Here is a 13,198-nt window from a genome sequence, read left to right on the forward strand (position 1 = left end):
TCTCGTTTATGTGTTTATTTTGTGATTCGCTTTTACGATTCCTGAAAATTGGCACGTGTTTACAATAAAACTGGCCGGTCGGAAGAAAGATGAACATTGGAATGCGATCAAAGGAGCAGTCATTGAGAATAACGTCTTCTTGGAATCATTTGGGTATATCTTATATTGGGCAATGAAGGAATGAGGTGAATCGTTCATCATTTCCCGATTTTTCGGAATAAAAAAACTTCGCAACTTGACTCAACAACAGTGGCGGCTCGTCAATTCATCGCGTTCCTCAGAAAATGAAAGGAAATGTTTACTTTCACTTTTGTTGGCTTTGTCGTTGATTTATTTACACAACGTATTACAGAACGTGCTGAAAAGTTAAAATTTAACACTCCTGGTGCACAAGCATAAACACCTGGAACTAAACAAGAGTATATACACTTTTCAGTGTAAATAATTGTCCTGATACAAATTAAGTTAGGAGCTTTTGCTACCTTTTTCGAATGTATATTCATATAATTTTTTTACGAAATTTTGCATGTAGATTTTGTCATCAATATATGTACTTAGTTTATGCTGTTTTGAAGTGAAACTGGTCTGTGGCATACTATGAAAACATAAATTGTTATGATGATTTGATTTGGATCAAATATGCGCCGTTTTGTTCGACAACATTTTGTTATTTCGAAGGTAATATCATTATGCTTCTTCATATAAGCCCTTGTCCTTATTTGCAAAAAATTGAATCAGCCGATTTTCACAAGCCTCTGTTGAAGCCAATTTTTTCCAGCAAAATTTTTTGCTAAGAACAAATGGTAATCACTTGGTGCAAGTTTCGGACCATAAGGTGGATGCATAAGAAACGCCCAACTAAGCTCACAGTACTTCTGGCGGATCACTATCGATGTGTAAGGCTTGGCGTTGTCCTCATGGAACACAATTACTACCTTATTGGCCAAAGCTGGCCGCTTCCTTCAGACGATCCAATTGTTGACAGTATAGTTCCGAGTGAACAGCTGTGGCGTAGGAAAGCAGCTCATAGTAGATAATTCCCCGCCAATTCGCCAGCTTACCGCGTTTCGACCAAGACCGTTTTCGCTTGACGCTGTCGTTAGCGAACTTCATTACCAGTTACCAACAATTCCAAAAATGGGTCGATTTTGTTGTGATTCAGCAGCGAATTGCAGATGGCAATTCGGCCAATGAGGTTTTTTCTGCGTTAACTCATGTGTACCTATTCATCGAGCTTCTTCTTGAGACCAGCGTCATGCAAATGGTACCAAACGGTTTTTTTTGCAATCTTTAGCTCTTAGGCAATCGGAACAGTGCTCACATGACAGTCGGACTCGGCAATGTCCATGGTTTTATCGATATTTTCGACAATTGGCTTTCCAGTGCGTGATGCATCTTTGACATCGAAATTACCAGAACGGAATCTGCGAAACCAAAACTGAGCGTGACTGGCTCTTACAGTATTAGGACAACAAACCCCTTCACATTTTCAGCCGCCTGGCTTGCATTTTCACCTGAATTGAAGAAAAACTGTAAACTATAGCGTTTTTCCTCTTCGTTAAGGTTTATTTTTGGCGCGTGCTCAACTAAACTGAGTCAACTAATCACAAAACACACAACAGTTTTTGTAGTACGAAATCTCATTCTTCTAACGTCAACTGGTGGAACCCGATCAGACTCATACAAAGCGAGGTACAGATAACTAAAGCCATCTATTAGAAAAATAATGTCTTTTTTTACTACAACCAATCTAAAGAACAATGAATGGAAATAAAAAATTTGTAAAAAGCGCAACGGTGAATTCGAAAGCTTTTGAGCACTCGTTCATACATGTGCCCATTGCAGAAGATCACATAACAATATGGCGCATGTATGAGCGAGCAGTTAGAAGTTCCTGAGGAGAAAATTTCGGGGAGGTTAAAACTCACTTTTTTCGAACGACTCGAAAGGTTTCAGTATTGAAAATAATAAACCAAAAAAGCAATTCCGTACGCAATCTCGTCCTTGTAAACTCGGGATATTCCACTTTGGATACGAACAGATCTCATCTTATAACGATTAAACAACGGACCGAAATTCGGCTCAAGGCTTATTTGCAAAGGGGTATATATTCCGATTCAGCAGTCCCATTAATTGACGTAGCGTATGCTTTAAGCAAATTGCACCAGATGAGGCCCTATCTGATAACGCTGTGTGGTCTCCTGGATCAACTTGGCATGATTCGAATTTTGCATTTTCGATAACGAAGAGGTAAGACCAGTTTGTTGTCCTAAACGAGCGTTGATAATTTGCAGATATCCGTTGGGGTTTTCGCAGAGAGTGAGCTGTTGAGATACAAACGTTTTTTTTTTTATATCGTTTACGATATCATTTTTGGAGGGACCTTTAGTTTTAGGGAAAATATAATGTTGTCAATTTTAAGAGGACTATAAATTGATGGCTTAATTGAAAAAGTTATAAACTGAAGATGTTTATTGTTCATTTTTATGTATATCGTGAAATACTATAAATGTTGAATATTTTTGAGTGCATAGATCGCTTCATCATTTTATCACAATGTTTGAATTTTATTCCGGGAATGGTATCAAACTATAGGTTCAACCGGGGGTTCAACTAACTAATGACAAATACGTCCTCAAATTCTACTCTGATCATGGATAGAACCCTGTCGAACGGCAATACCTAGAGAGTTGAAATTTTAAAGGTGGGTTCGGATTGCGAATACTGAGGTTTCAACGAATGATAGAAAAATGATGAAGAATATTCGGAAAAATTTGTCGATTTGAGGCGGTGTCTTGTGATTTCTTCACGCTTATTGAAGTAATTTGAGGCATTCGCACTTCACTGGTTAAATTGTGAGTATAGTATGATTCCTATCCTACAACTTCTGAAATGATTGCGGTGAAGAAATTTCCTGAAGGAATTTTCGTGAATTGCACACAATTGCATGATCATGTGTACTGGTGAAGTTCACAAGCTCGCGTGCACTGCAAGAAAGTCGTCATAGTATAATTATATTTTTACTTTGATCACTAAATCTTCATCACATAACATTATTTTCATTTCGAATTTTCTTCGCTTACATTTCTTTTTGTTAATTCCTGTTTTTCATTACTTTTCATATCAAAATACGTGCGTCAATCAGTTGATTGAATAAACAGAATTTTATTATTCAGGTGCATTCCGAATTCCGATCTGATAGTATCATATGACTTTTTAAATGTGGGATGATTTGTTTATTGTTTTTATTTATCGATTATCTACGACTACACATCAAAATTTCCCGGTAGATTAAAAACATTAGATAAGAAAACAATAGTTTGATAACAGGTTTGTTTAAACGTCATTTCCAGGAACTGAAATTTCCCTATCCACCGAATGTTTTATTTACTGACGTAGATACTGGAATTCTTTGGATCAAAACATATTTTCTAGGAATTTGATTATAAATATGGAAATGAGCAACGAAATTTTCCATTTCAATTCTTCATTTTGAACAAAAACAAATCGATCAACTTGAAAAAGAAAGAAATATTACATGATATCTAGATACCAATTATAATTTTACTTTCTTTTATTGTATTTCACTATTTCAGACAAGAATCTGTTCGTCTATGATCTCTTTAGTTTTAAACTGGATAAGTTTATGATGAAAGACAATTACCAACAATCAGTGGATTGTTTGTTCATCGTTTTTGTAAAAACGAAAACAATGTGGTTGATTGGAAAAATTGAAATCGTTGCTGAGAAATGTAAGTTTCGAGGATTCTGATGGAATGTCAACAGAATTCAGCAAGAACTCATTTTGGATGTTCATTCTGGAGAATTCGGAAAAAAGATAAAATAAATAACGAGGTCTCGCCCCAGATGGGTCCTGATCGGATAACAGGTTATCCAGGTGTTTCACCCAATATTTTATGTTTTATTCATTTATGTACAAACAATTTTCAATTCTGATACGAATCTAAGATGTGATCATATGAGATAGATACGTATATAACGAGACCTATGAATTTAATGGATTGAACAATCGGAATAATTTTGCTTGAAGAATAGTAGAATATACTATGAAAAAAAAATGAAAATTCGATCCATTGAAATTCATAGGTCGAGTGATGACTAGATTATTTTCAAAGAAGTTCGAATTCATACCAGAAACACTCTTTGTTGTTTCATAGATCATGATTTTGGGCATTCCGTGACTCTAGGTCAGTTATATCCATGTTTTGGGTTCCTTGGTTTACATCCCACCAATTCATTAAGAAAAACTTCTAAGCAAAAGTTATGAGAATAATTAAAATATGACAGAATGAAAACCACTATGGAGGACATAAAAATTTGAAACGAAATTCATTTGAAAAATAGACTCTGATTCATTCAATTGGAATTCAAGGGAATTGTTCAAATGATCGCATCACTATTTCTCTATTCGATTTGATGGGATTTCATCTCTTCTTCCAATAATTTATTGAAAGTATTTCAGAGAAGGAGAAATGAACCATAACATGACAAATGGAACCATACAACTAGCAAATCTCCACGTTTGTATTTTTTTTCCATTTTTCACTTGATATGCTTTTCTCTTCTTCCTACGTTCATAGTTTATTCGGTCTGAGAAGTTAATGAAAAATTCTGTTGTTTTTTATACATCATCGATGAACATCAAGAAACCTTCCATTGTCAATATTACATTGAATAGTACACGGTACGAAGTCTGCAGTAACTTCCATCATAGAAAACATTTCCGATTGATTCGCCATCTTGCCTCCTCACAGAAAAACGTGTAACTCCATAACAAATGGTCCCTTCTGCCTGGATACCTCAAACTGGAGTTTCTGATAAAAGTGTTCCCTTGTAGTTTTTGAGGATATTCTCCCTAGAGCTCGTAACAAATCAGCAGCGAAAGACGTGAACTAGGTTCCAGACATGAAGCACATTTTATGTGTCTTCTAAACGATTTATGAGAAAAATACTGTAAGTATATGGAGATCTTAGACTTTCGAAAATTTCGATACAATGTTGCTCACTGAATGAATCCATTATTCGAAGCAACAAATTATTAATTATTATGAGAAGAAAGTCTGGTTTTATTCTGGCTTGTATATACTTTGTGCGAATTAATTCAAAGAATCTCATTATTCAATTAGGGAATGATAAAGATGAATAACGGAAGCAATAAAGCAATATAGAAGGATTGAATCACAGCAATTCATATTCTGATATGGATGGTTATTCCAAGAAGTACTGCGTTTGAGAAATATCATTTTAGGAAGGAGATTTCAAAATAAAGATCAGTGAGTTGTCGGCGTATAAAGACTTAATTAAAAGATTTGAATTGGACACTTCTCTGAGAGTAATAATGATACATGGATTATTTTATATAAGACCCACAGGTGACAAGTAGTAGGTTGAAAATATGATGAATGAATTAGTGTATATGGATAGAACAAATTTAGTTACATTCTTGTCTATAACACGCATCATAATCAACGTTAGCAGACAAACCTGCTGAGGATACCAAAATCCAAAAACGATTTATAAGAAATGATGTAGGATCTTTCACTATATCATATATATTTTGGTCTGGTGTAATCACTGGATCAAGATAATCAGGAGACATGCATTATTGTATGGGCAAATGGCAAATGCTATCCTGGTATGATAAATCATATTTTGTGCCTCAGTTGTAATATACTGCCTTATTGTTATTTCCTAATCGTGTCATCTTCCTGTTTGGTGACAAGAATTACAATTCTATACATTTGGCTTTGCAGTTATTAAGTGTCATAGGTTTATGTCAATGACATCCAATAAGCAATACCATCTTAAAGAATTGCGTCAATGTGTTACAATGCCCTGGAGGCATTATAGACTTAAAGTTTGTGTTGTTCCCAAGGTGTAATTTATAGCTCTCAATAAGATTACTGAAACTTTGTAACACCATATAGTATAGGTGAGTGTATTTTAGGACGAAAAATGAATGGAATTCAGTTGCGATTTTTGAAGTGACACCTCCTCTCTTAAGACGATCACGAGTATACAGAATTCTCTGAATTTATATGATTCACATAAAAAACATTCGAGGATGGAAATATGCCAATTTGCCGAAAAATAGAATTTCTGCGAAAGGAACGAGAGTTTCTACTGTGTCATATGATCATCATGGAGCATTACATCGATTCCAAATATTCTAAAGCATTCCCAGCATCAGCGAATTCCACAAATGCTGCGGTTCATGAGATGGCATATAAATACAGAATTATTTTGCACGTTTCTAGTGATTTACATCACATTCAATCTATACGCTCAGGTAGCTATAGATATTGTAGTTCCACTCTGGTTGCTTAACCGCAATAAAATGAGACGAAATATAAGCACGTGATTTCAGTTATTACGTGTTTTGTGCACTCAAATCTATGTTCTTATGTTCTGTTTGCTTTTAGATTATTGACATGATTCATGAGTGTTTCTACATACGGCCAACTAATATTGAACTGTTCGGGATTTCATGTTGGTACGTCTCATCGAATTTGTAGGACGTGTGTTGTCTGATGTACGGGTATGTTCTGGACGAGGTTCTGGATAAGACATGACAGCTCTTCGTTATAGTAATATCCTCAAATTGGAAAAAATCAAATACCAACTATTGCCTGTATTTGTCAGGAACGTTGAAATTTGAACGTTCATAAGAATTGAGAAATGCAATCGAACAGGTCTTTTGATTCCATCTGTTACCGTGTTATCTCCTCATCAATCTTATTTAAACCGTCTAATGGAACTTTCGAAAATCAATTATAAGGATCATATTTTGGTCAAGTCAACTCTGGAATACTTATTTCAGCATTGATACTGAAACTTTTAAGTTCCAAACCATAAAGCGAGCTCGCTCTTTACGTATATCACTGCCTTGAAGTTTCATTACAGTTGAAGTTTTTATGTATGGGTGAACAGCATTGGTGGTTCGACAGTTCAACGGAATCGATGTTTATTTATGTAGTCTGCATAAATTACTCCTATGTATCCTTGATACACTGAATTCTCATTCACTCTATATTGTCGACCTGAATCTACTCTATCATTATTGAATTCTTCATATGATGAGAAGTTTCATAACAAATAATGGACTTTGCCATGTTGAACATCTGTAGGTCACTTCCAAATTCCGAACATTAATTCGGTAAATTGTTGTTTTTTCGACACTTTTGGTTATCTAGTTTGATGATGTCATAGAGACAGCTTCAATTCACGAGAAAACTTGAATTAGATGTCTTCTAGTCGATTGTCTTATCAAGTAGAGATGTAATCGTAATTTGTAGTTTCTACTAAATTCATAAACAAGCATCTTATCTTGTTATTGGCATTTGGCTGTTGTTCATGAATCATAACAGTTCGAAGCACTTGAACGTGTGATCACCAAATTCCTAAATCACGTGCAATATTGTCTGAATACACGTAATCCAAATGGCACTTAGTGCAATTCATGACTTGGCTGTAACCGTCAAAAATATTGGACTGAAAACTCAGTCACTTCCACTAGTCACGTGGGACGCGTTCCTATTTTTTGCCACAGACAGTTGGCTATGATACATCCAGATGATACAGTCAGAAGTAATGTTCCCGAAATATGAATTACAATCTGAAACATTAGGAATGGATGAGGACGTGCAATAAGCAACGTAGCTCAAAGTTTCAATTCGATTTCATCATTAGTCAATAACAAAAATAAGAAGAGAAAGTAGGGAGTTTGAATCATAGAAATGTATAATTTCGAGTTCTTTTTCACTCGCTTAACTGATTGGCAACAATAGTAGTTTAACCAATCATTCAAAGCTGAATTAGGAAACCTAAATGCCAAGGTCTTCAATATATCGAAAATCTGTGTAACTTCTTTCGAGTTACGACTCGATGTAATTTTCTTCATTATCGACAGTATTGTGTCGACACTGGTAGCAGTGAATTGCAAGCATTTTTATCAGTAACAAGACGTATATCAACGGCATACGAACCATAAAAACAATAAAGAAAATCCTTCTGATAGTCAATCAACTAAAATACACAAAGTAGAAAAACTTAAAAAGTGTTCAAACGAACGGATTCACATGTTGAACTCCCAAAACTTTCCACTGTGCGATAAGTGCGGCAGAGTTAACTCCGTCAACGAATGAAATAAACTTAACGTACACACACACCGAAAGATCCGCTGTGTTCAACGCGCCAACCGGACGCAGCCTTGTCACTGCGACGTTTTGGAAACGACTGAATATACTGATCTACTCCGCTTTTAGTTCGAAGAGCGTGAAACGCGCACGAATGCGCTGTTGCCGGTTCTCGCCAGACGTAGTAAGGTTGCGGAGAGTAGGAAGAGAGTGAAGCACTCAATGAACTCGGAAAAACAAAATGTGGGTTTGGTTTGGAAGGAAAGACCTGCGGCGAAGTGCGAAATCCCATTTTTTTTTGTAATTGGCATCATCTTGTTTGGCAACGAACTTTACGACATTTATAGAGGTCAACGTGTATTCGTGATATTGTTTTTCTCGAACCGGGTTTACTGATGATGTAGAAGCACGCAGAAACCGTCGTGGTATTCGTTCTTACGAAATTTTTTTTATTACGTCCAAAAACGTTGAAAAGTCTCGGAGACAGAACCGATCCCTGCGGCAGTCCAAAACTACTCGATTTGAAACTCACCACATTATCTGAACATTCACAAAAAAGTAATATCTATTATGGACTGGAGTAATTATTTCTTTGGAAATAAGCAAGGTAATGTAGTAATGAGGAATTGCGAGCAGTATCATCCCAAATAATCCGTGTTCAACAAAAAAGTGATTTCAGTAGGATGGCTCCACTTGGCATACCACCCACGATATATACAGTCGTACTTGAGTTGTTTCCTGATCCTGTTATGTCCCGATTTGATGAAGAGAATTTGTAGCCACATTCTTTCGATTCTACGTTTTCGAGTTTGGCTGAAGGATTATTCGAAATCATTCCATGAATTTAGGGTGGTTTCAACCGATGATATGCAATTTGTAATAATAATCTTCATTGTGTGAAAATTCAGCTCATACTACTCTCAAAATTTCACCACAAAATAACGATATATCCCCTAATCTCAAACAAAAAATCAACAACTATGATCAACCAGAAAAAAAGGAAATTACATAATTATATTTTGACACTTATGAAGCAGAAGATCCCTATCTGAATAGAAGTGATTCTTCAATTTTTTATTTGAAACCATTCACTAATATTTCTTTGATGTAAATGTTGATGTGCATATCCATTTCACAGAAGAGTAAGAGAGAAGATCTATGACTGCCTGTTTCATACGGTGTCCTCAATTGTAAGTTAGTGAAAGGAATATACAAGTGGTAAGTTTGTAAATTCTGTAAGTTTTTTGAACTTTAAGACAAAATATTATCAAAAATACCAAAATTCCCACATACGTCTGTTGTTATATTAATTTAATTATTCAATTTATCAACTGTACATCTTTTTGTACAGTTTTTGACGATTTATTAATTCATTTTTTGGTTAGTTATCATTTTTTCAATAGAAATTATATTTTTTAACAAAAAGTATATAAAGAAAAAATAACATAGTGATGGTCTTGAAAAATTTATGTTTTAATTTTAATATTTATATCAAAAAAATATATTGTTACTCGTTGGTTAGCTTCTACAAAACTGTTTTTGTCTTACTAAACTTCTAAATAGATTCATTTCTGCTTCTATCAACGAAATTATTCAAACTAAAATCAACGAATTGATCAAGCAATCAAAGATTAGATCGAAATGAATTGATATTAGGTATCCACTATAATGGTATCTCATCAGTTCGAATTGAACCACGAAGAAGCTTCTGATCACTCCGTATAAGAGCACGAGTTGACAATTCGCAGAAATTTCAACTCCGACTTGCAAGTTTCACGGAAATTGAAACTCTTTCTCCAGCTGTTTCGCACTTTTGAACAACATTGTGCGCTCTATTCCGGCAGCTGTGTTGTCAGACCGTGTTGGTTTTATCTGGTTCAGGGACATTCTTTTCCTTGTTTGGCAGTCTGTTCAACTTTACGGTAGTTGCAGTGTCATGGTGCTCGAACTGCTGTTATGCGGCTTGAGAGAAGTTACCACATAGGCGCCAAGAAACTGGTACTGCAGTATGAATACTAAACCTCAGTTTGTTTTCATGGTATCAGTTTTCGATTTGGTATTATACAGGGTATTATAACGAACTCATAAAGTAGATAGTATAAAAACAAACAAAGCTGGGGCCTATTTTGAAGCGGAAGACAAATCGTACTACCAAAAAGGTTTCGAAAAGTTGAAAGATCGCTATAATCGCTATAATTGTCTACGAAGGAAATATGTTGAATAATAAAATCGAATTTCGCCAAAAAAATGTGTTTTACTTTGGTAAACCGGGGACTTTTCAATTGGCCTGTTACTCTAGAAGATATGATCGATTATCTTTCGAAGAAGCTTATCCAAGGCTACTGGGAGTTCAATTCATTTGTGATAAAAGTGATGAAAAACATTTAAATGTCTTTCATGCATTCATTCATTTTGGCAAGGAAAATTACTGCTAATCTATAAGATTATCTTCATTCAATCTGGTTGAATTCTTGCAATTCAATTCGTAGAAGTGGTACGTAGAAAAGGTGAGGAAAATATTTGCTCGGATCAAACTTAATTACCATAATTAAATAATTCAATCACTGATAAACTATAGGACAGTTCGTTCACTTTGTTTTGAATTTTTAAATCCACTTCTTTGTGGACAATGAATCTCAAACGATGAGATAAGTATCTAGATTCTAGATGATGATAACTGATAACAATAACCAATTTTAAATTTTTCCACTACATGTACCAAGGACGTATCATATATCAATAGGCGGTTTTTCAATAAGTATATATAAATATATACTGCTCTTCAAATGTAAGGGAACTCTGAATTTTGAGAACAACACGCGTATATAATATTTTGAAATGACTGTATAAAACTAAGTACCTACATAAAAACACACAGGCAGTTTTTATGGTTTTGTCTTACTTTAATCTGGTATTTTAAGCAATGTTCTCAAAAGAGTAAATATAGGTATATCAATTATTCTCAAGTTCCCTAACTTTTGAAGAGCAGTTTATTTGACCATCTATTTTTTGAATTTGACAAATCATAATATAGATAATGTTGTAGATCTCGAGATGCTGATCAAACGTCTTGTATCATCACTCTGAATTCAACCGTTCAGATTATACAGGGTTCTGAAAATAACTTTTCTAAAATTTCAAGTGGCCATTGTCTAAGAAACTTTCTCGAATATATAATCTAACTAGAGTATGCATCGATTGTTCAAACAGCTCATTGAAGTCCACTATAGAGAAAAACGATGATTGCTGCACGCACAGAATATATACATAATGAGTCCAAAGATATATAGTTCTTCAGTTATTTCCAAAAATTGAGAAGTGGAATTTTATTTATTTTCAGATATTTTGTGGGATATCATTATCAATTGCGATTGATGATGTAAACATCTCCTAAATCAAATTGATCTCTTATTTGTTATCAAACTGCATATACCTAGAACTAGCCTGAAATCGAAGGTAATCACTTCGAGGAAATTATCATTCATTGATCCACCCTTTATGATTTATATACCTAACTGCCGAGTGATCGTTCACTGTGAAGAATCGAGTTGGTAATCGACTATTCTGGATTTTAAGGCATCTAGATATATCAATGAGCAGGACGGGTGCAGGTTTGATAAGAAATATATACATTATACATGGTATAGATATGTCAGTTTAATTCAGGAGATTTTAAAATCATCAATCACAACTGATATCCCACTACAAATTATCTTAAAATGAATGAAATTCCAGCACTAAATTTTTTGGAAATCACCAAGTAAACTTGATATCTTTGGACTCACCCAGTATATCTTTCGAGCGTGTGGGATTCATTTTTCTCTAATTCTGTGGTTATTCCATTCATTCTTCCACATCTCGTAGAACAAAATCGTGCGAGAATATATCAGAAACGCACAGTTTTCATGGTTATATTTTGTTATTATACGTTGGTACTCCGAACTTTCCGCCACGGCTTTATCTGTCAATTCATCAATTTGCCTTGAAGGAATCAGTTCTGCCAATCAAAATTTTTCAATGCAAAAATCACTAAATGATATTCATGGAAATATTTCATTGATTCCAATAAAAATGCAATGAATTAGAGAAAATAATGTATAATACTCGTACAGAAGATTCATTCTGCCACTCGTTTTTTTTTGAACTCGTGGAAGAATATCAATGCCTTCTGCACTTGTATTATAAATAACTATTCTCTAAAGTGGACATTTAGAGCTGTATGAACAATCGATACATACTGGATTTGGTTTCTATATTTATTTGGGATATCGCGTTTTCGTGGGGATCATTAAAACTCTGATAGACGACAGATGAGAACTTTATTGTGGTACAGCACTTGAAAACATCCTTAAACACTCAACTCAACTGGTCATAATCTCGTAACTCCTTCCACTAAACTCTCTTTTACTGTTTTATACCTGGGTTACAAACATAAAATCATATTGTACGTCGTGAATTTCTTCTTCCTTTACTTATTCTCTAAGTTGTATGCTTGCGCAATGGTATCATGGTGCTTACACACTAATTAGGGTAGGGAAAAGATATTCTCTATTGTATATTTCTGAGAACCCCATGAATGAGAGAGTTGTATGCACAAGTACCACGAAAGACCATTGTTACACTAATGCAGGTACATTTATATCAAGTATTGTGACAACAAATTCGGCTAGACACAGATGTTATGTCCATTCACTTTTTGTCGTCACACTTGAAATAGTTTCTTCACAACGCCATTTGAAATTTTAAAAGGTCATTTTAGTAGGGGAGACTGATAAAAGGGGAGGTTTGATACACGTTCAAATTTCTCGCCTCAGTCCCTCAAAGAAGGCGTTATCACGGACAGTGCCTCTATGAGTGTGGAAATAGTGTCTGTTGAAAGCTAGCAACGATCGCGTCATGAACAAGAGTTTTTAAGCTTTAAGTTTGTTTTCTACATATTTGATGTAAGAATTTGCATAACAAACGTAAGGCTTCATGTCTTTATGAACAAAAAATATAGAAATTCATTACTTTATTCTTGATGACCATTTCATTTAGAACAA

General features: G+C 34.7%; 1 protein-coding gene across 3 annotated transcripts in view; it reads right to left on the minus strand.

Moving 5' to 3' along the window:
* LOC123682920 (dual 3',5'-cyclic-AMP and -GMP phosphodiesterase 11) overlaps positions 1-13,198 on the minus strand; it is a 300,891-nt gene that overhangs the window by 142,278 nt on the left and 145,415 nt on the right. Inside the window, exon 1 of one of the 3 annotated variants that reach the window (XM_045621748.1) lies at positions 8,007-8,261. The exons of the other annotated variants lie outside the window; for them this stretch is intronic. The gene's annotated coding sequence lies outside the window, so the exon portion shown is untranslated. Of the gene's footprint in view, positions 1-8,006; positions 8,262-13,198 lie in introns of those variants that run through there. 3 annotated transcript variants of the gene reach the window in all.

The sequence above is a fragment of the Harmonia axyridis genome, chromosome 6, assembly GCF_914767665.1.
Source record: "Harmonia axyridis chromosome 6, icHarAxyr1.1, whole genome shotgun sequence".
Taxonomy (NCBI): Eukaryota; Metazoa; Arthropoda; class Insecta; order Coleoptera; family Coccinellidae; genus Harmonia; species Harmonia axyridis.